The sequence below is a fragment of the Pomacea canaliculata genome, linkage group LG7 (assembly GCF_003073045.1).
Source record: "Pomacea canaliculata isolate SZHN2017 linkage group LG7, ASM307304v1, whole genome shotgun sequence".
NCBI classification, from domain to species: Eukaryota; Metazoa; Mollusca; class Gastropoda; order Architaenioglossa; family Ampullariidae; genus Pomacea; species Pomacea canaliculata.
This window is the reverse complement of record NC_037596.1, coordinates 2,330,374-2,336,373: the sequence shown is the minus strand read 5'-3', so window position 1 is coordinate 2,336,373 and position 6,000 is coordinate 2,330,374. Positions and strand designations below refer to the sequence as shown.

The 6,000-nt window shown below is 44.1% G+C and overlaps 1 non-coding gene across 1 annotated transcript; it reads right to left on the bottom strand.

Moving 5' to 3' along the window:
• Positions 1-319: 319 nt before the first annotated feature.
• Positions 320-428, bottom strand: Trnai-uau. Its single transcript has 2 exons — positions 391-428; positions 320-355 (listed from the first exon to the last, which is right to left on the bottom strand). It is a non-coding gene; the product is annotated as a tRNA-Ile (tRNA).
• Between the last annotated feature and the right edge of the window lie 5,572 nt (positions 429-6,000).

Here is a 6,000-nt window from a genome sequence, read left to right as displayed (position 1 = left end):
AAAGACAGAAATAGAGTGTCGTTTGTATGTTTTTCACCGTCAAATAACACTAATATCTACTTTTGCATGTTTGTCACGATGCCAACTCCTATCCAGTCTTTTGAATGTTTATTTTGATGGGCCGTATACATTATGATAAAAACGTTCCTCGTGATCTTTGCTTACGATGATTGATGATTATAGACAAAACATCAGCTTGTGTAGCCTTGTTCATCTTTTCGAACAAAGTCTCACGATGATTATATACCTATTTACATCCTTTGTGCTAAACAAACAACTCTATTTCAACGAAGAAAAAAAACTACAAAACAAAAGTAGCTGCCCCGGGTGAGGATCGAACTCACAACCTCCGCATAGCTCCGCTCGCGTCAGGCGCGAGGAGGTACTGTCTATAAGTACGGCGCGCTAACCGATTGTGCCACCGGGGCCGCTGTGATGCTGGCCTGCGCGATGTGTTATTGGATTTTGTTTACAGAATGCTCACACTGACTTATGTTCAGTAAACTGCTCACAAAAAACACTTTCAGGAAGGCATCCATTCCTTCTGTATGTACTGTGCTTATATTTCTCTCTCTCACTCTCTCACACCTATATGTGTAACCATTCTTACCTGTGTGTGTTCACGATAGCTTGGCGTGTTAAGCGATTTATCAGACTTTATAATAAATTGTATTCACTTCTCATTTTCCTAAAGGCGGGCTTCAACCCTTTACACAAGTATACACGCAGGTGTATAAAACCAATTAGGAAATTATCAAGGTTGCAAAATAAAATTACTAGTCTCTCTCTCACTCACACACAAGGAAGGTCGAGATTTTCTGGCGACACCAGCTGGTTGACTCATTATTTCCATCTGAGAAGACAAGTGCCTTCGACGACTGCTTTATCACCCGACTAAACTGTTGCTACCCGCCGGAATTAATTATGTCACTCACATCCGACGAACGAACACCATCATCATACGAAGGAATCCTTCCGATTCCGGGGACTAGACTTTACAGTACCGACTGTCAATGCACGGACCTTCTTTTCTCCAAAGACTTTACCCATTGGTAACTAACCCGATGTCCATAATTACAAACCTAGGAGCTAGTTGCACAGCTTATTTCTAAAACTGTTTTTAAACTGCTCCTATGTCATACGCTGCAGAAGCCATCCACACAGAAAGACACCTTATCAAAATAATAAAAAAATAAATAAAATCTAACAGCCGTGGGAAAATAAGGAAGGGGGTGAAGGCAGCGAAGATTTATGAAGGAAACATCAACGACCTCTCTGGGGGGACACCGTGGGGGGCTTCAGGTGGTCTAACCCGCCACTCGTGCACACCACATGGCAGACAGTCGGCCGACTCGCCAGCATGTGTTCTCTACACCTGGTTACCCCAGCACTCGGTCACCTGGCGATCCATCACACCCCCACACACAGACAAACGCACGTACGCACACATTTTTTCTTGATCTCGTTCTCTGCAGGTGATACATCATCTGTCGCAAGCCACTTCTTCAACATCTGTCTTTGCTGGCGTCATCTTTTATCATCCGGTTCGTCTTTTCATCGAGATAATTTAGACCTACTAACGCACGAGACTGGCCCCTCGGCCCCTGAGCCCAAAGAGTCCGGTAATTAGGAGGGGCACCCGTTGGCTTGGCGGAGTCTGGCGGCCCAGAGCTTACTTACCTGGCGTGGTAATTATTTCTCCTTTGCGGCCCCAGGTAGGCGGGGAGGACGAGGGCGGGAAGAGGAGATTGGCTTTGTGTGAGGAGGTGGGGACGGAACATCCGCCGGCGGAGGCTACGAGAAAATTAATTCTCCGTGTAACGAAGCCAGACTGAGCCCACGTGTACTCGCACGTGCCAGTCCACGCACGTGTGAAATCTTTCTAAATGTCTTTTTGACTCATGACTAGCTCTTTAAAAACCTTAATAAAACATGGCATAGACTGCATTTTATTTTGATAAAAGAAAAAAATTCGATGAAAGAATTTAGTTCCGTTGTCCCCAACCCACCGCAGACTGGGTCTCACGGCACAGCTTGCAAGTCATTAATTCCACTTTCTGGAACAAAATGAATGTCTGAAAGGAAGTGCATTGTCACTGACAAATTTTGGTGTTGTTTAGCACTGTCAAGAAAAAAAAAGATGAATCTCTACTGTTATAGTGTACACTATTTTGACTATTATTTGGCTAATATGACCCTGCAAAAGTGCCTGTGTGACCTACCTTATGGTTCTGCATGCAATGCTTTGGTGGTCACCAGTTTGGCTTAAAACTATAGTTCGAATACCACCACCACCACGATAGGCACGATAGTCGGCTATCAGTGCCCCTGCATCCGAATTTTCCACCGCGCGCTGTCGTGATGATAGACTTATCAGACCGATAACAGGTCTACTTGGCCTCCGTGCATACGACCCCAGGTCGCAATGTTTACTCTCTCGCTGAACTTAGGGGTCGAGCTCACTGATTGGATGGACTATAGTAAGCGTAAGTTCATGGTAGTTATCGTACGTGTTCATGGGACTGTAGAAGGTCTCACTAATCGATCGTAATTACAAGTTTCATCGAACTTACGGTCTCACTGATTGTAAGGTCTCACTGCACTGGATGTGAGGTCTCACGGTGACCTGTGGCGGTGTCAGGTCTTCACAAAAAGCAAGTGATTACATTCACTATCATCTACATCGTTGTCTCCGCTTACACTCTCGACATAAGGCGCCAGAACAGTGCACGATAATACAAATTATTTATTAATGTTATTTGGATATTTATTGTGCTTGTTGTAAACCCGCCAAAGGAACGGCGGCAACTGTTTATGACCTAAGCATGCGCTCGGCGACCTCATTGCGAGGGCTGTTCTTGATCTACCACATGAAACCCATCAGAGGCATTTTGTTTGCTTTGATGGCAATACCCGGTCTGACCGGAGTCTGCTAATCATCAGTCTACCCGTCAGCGCGGGTCTGGCGCCAAGCAAGGGACTGGCGTTGATATGATATAATGGCGGCGACACAAAGGGGCGAAAGTCACTCAACCGTGGAACCGGTCTACGAGGTCGTTTGAGCGGAACGCTAACAAAGCATTCCACCGTGTCTGTCATGAGTGGTGGGGGAGTGAAGGACAGCTGAAGCGTGGAGAGGAGGTGCGTGTGTGTGTGGGAGGATGGGAGGATGGTTGATGTGTGTGTGTGGAGTACTGCGTGCGTGTGTGTGGGTTGTGACAAGGTCCGCTGTTTGGACGTGAAGTGGCCTTAGTTTGCTGGCACACAATGCTCTCTCTTTCTTTCCATATCCGCCACCTACCCACTGCTTAATCCTTTAAACATGCACTGAAGACACACCTCTTCCGTAAACACTCCTCTTAACAATCTTTCCCATAATCTAGTCCTTTGTCACACTCTTCCTTTTGCAATATCATGTTACTCTCAGCTCTTGCTCTTGTTACTTCGTTCCTATTTGTGTTTACTTTATTTGATTTTATTATTCGCTTAGTACGGTTGTTTATTCTTTTATAGCTTACATGTTATTTGTTTGTTTTCCTGTCCCTCGTAGGTTGTCCATGTTTCGTTCTTGTTCTTAAGCGCTAAGAGCATGGTCCTTAGGAGTGTGAGTATGTGCTTTACAAATTTTGCTATTATTATTATTAATTTCAACTGACCCTGTGTACATGTCTGTGGAAGCCCTAGCGTCGATGTAACTTGTATGCGTTGGTGTCTGCATGTGTGTGTGAGTGAGAGACAGAGAAAGAAATAGTCCAGATTCGAATTCCAATTTTTATTAAGTAGACCAGAGACCATTTCAAGGGGAACAACATCACCCATCATCATTAACATTTCATAAACTGTAGTGTTGAAAATAAACATACAATTAACTTTCGATTGTACAAATCTCACCAAGAGAAAGAGAGATGATCGTATAAGTATGTGTGAGGCCATCTTACGGTTCTTTGATCTCTGTGGGCTCGTCCCCACCCTCCAACTACCCGGCTCAGTTTCCCTTTAAACCGGAAATGCAGACACCCGTGAAATCGCCGTCACCTTACAGGTCCCCTTGCACGAAGTGTTTTCTACCTGACCTCCACTCACCGACCTTCTCAGTCACAGACGCCAGATCATATAGTCTTTGCCTTAGTCATACCTGTCACCTGACATTCGTGCCCCCCTCGACCAAATCCCTCCTCTAAGGTGGTTACGACAGAAATAAACGCATTAAGACAGAGAAAAATGGGGGAAAAATGTGGGTAAATGGTAAAGGTGGCAGTCTCGTTATCGGCATTTTGCTCGGTGTGGACCTTATCCACATCGCACGTGATCGTATCATATGAACACAGACAAGCACACACACACACGCAAACGCATATGCATCCACACACACGCAAACACACAAACACACACACACACACACGAAAGCACTCACACACGCATAGCCGTATACACACACGTGTTTGATGTCTAAAATGGAGATACCGTATGATCGAATTTTCGGACATGAGGTCTCTCAGACTGTCGTGTATGTTTGTGCACTTTTTTTTTTTAATGGCAGAAGCATTTTTATTATCCCAAATTCCCGAATTAGGTCATTTTACAGGTGACTCACAACGTCCGGTGGTCTGTCCCCATAAAAAGACCCTACTCTCTCTTGTTGCTACCCTGATAGTTGTGTCAGCCAAGAAAGCTTATTGATATCGTGTGAGTTTGTCGTGAGGGTGAGCACCTTCTTTTTTCTGTCTTTCTCCTCCACCCCAGACGCACACCTCCTACACAAGGCTGTTCAGTTGAGTACCCACCCTTTCTTCTCGTATTACATCAATCAACTGTAGCACAATACCAGATAGCCTGCCCGGCTCACCCACCCCTTAAAAAAAAAAAAAAGAACGGAGTATTTAATTTATTACCCTCACCTCTGTTTTGAGTTACATGTGTGAATGTCGGGACCTGCGGCTGACAGGACGATAAATGTAAACAGCTTCACTTGTACTTTTTTCTTCTGTTTGTTGTTGTTCTGGGTGGGTTTGGAGAGGGAGGTAGAGTCTGTATGTTTTCGTACACACCAAGACTGTTGTCACACTGCTTGAAATGTGTGACATGTAAGAGCAGGGACCTAAATGTGTGAGCACGCACCTTGGTTCAATCCTCACGATTTTATGGTATATGCCATCTTATCTATGTGTGTTTATTTGTAAAATGCAATATCTCTGTAGATCCAATGTTTTTTTTCTCTACAAGATGGCAATAACACCCTTGGGAATACATGAGGAGGACATTGACTCGATATGCCTGCCTTCTTTTCATAATTTTTTTCCTTTCTTGAAATTATTTCTTTTTCACTTTATACACCAATTATTTTCTTACGCTCTAAAGTCTTCTGTAGAATTAGTTAAAGAAATATTTATTGTATAGCTAGAAGCATGCAACAAATTTTGGAAAAGAAGTTAATAGACAAAGTTCTTCGCGTTCAGTGACCTCCACACTGCATAGCAGCTTCTGCAATCATCCAACGGTTAGCGCCTGTCACCAATACAGTGAGGGTTGGGTGTACTGGGTTCAGATCTCGTCTCGGGCACACTGCTCTTTCCTTGCATGTGGATCTGTTTACAGGGCTGGCTGCTTTGCCGTGATATGACCTTAGTTGATGGTTCGGTGTATAACAACAAATTCCCCTTCCCTCTGCAATCATCAGAAATCATTGACTATATTGTACTTTACTCAACCATCTCGACCTGCTAGATATTAACATAAAAAAAGTAGTTGTCATTGAGCCCTCATCAAAAGAGAAACTAGTGACAACACGAAACAACACACAAGCTTATTCGGAAGACAGAAAGGGGTACCTTAGTTGTGTCTTCAGCTGAATGAAAAGTCGTGTACACGTTTACAAACTGTTTACACCTAATTATGCAATCTCATGTGCGCGCGTGCAGAGAGAAAGTGTGTGTGCGTTTTAGGGAACTGTAGTTACTCAACTACAACCCCTCCAGTTAGAAACTCCAGCCTTCTCACTTT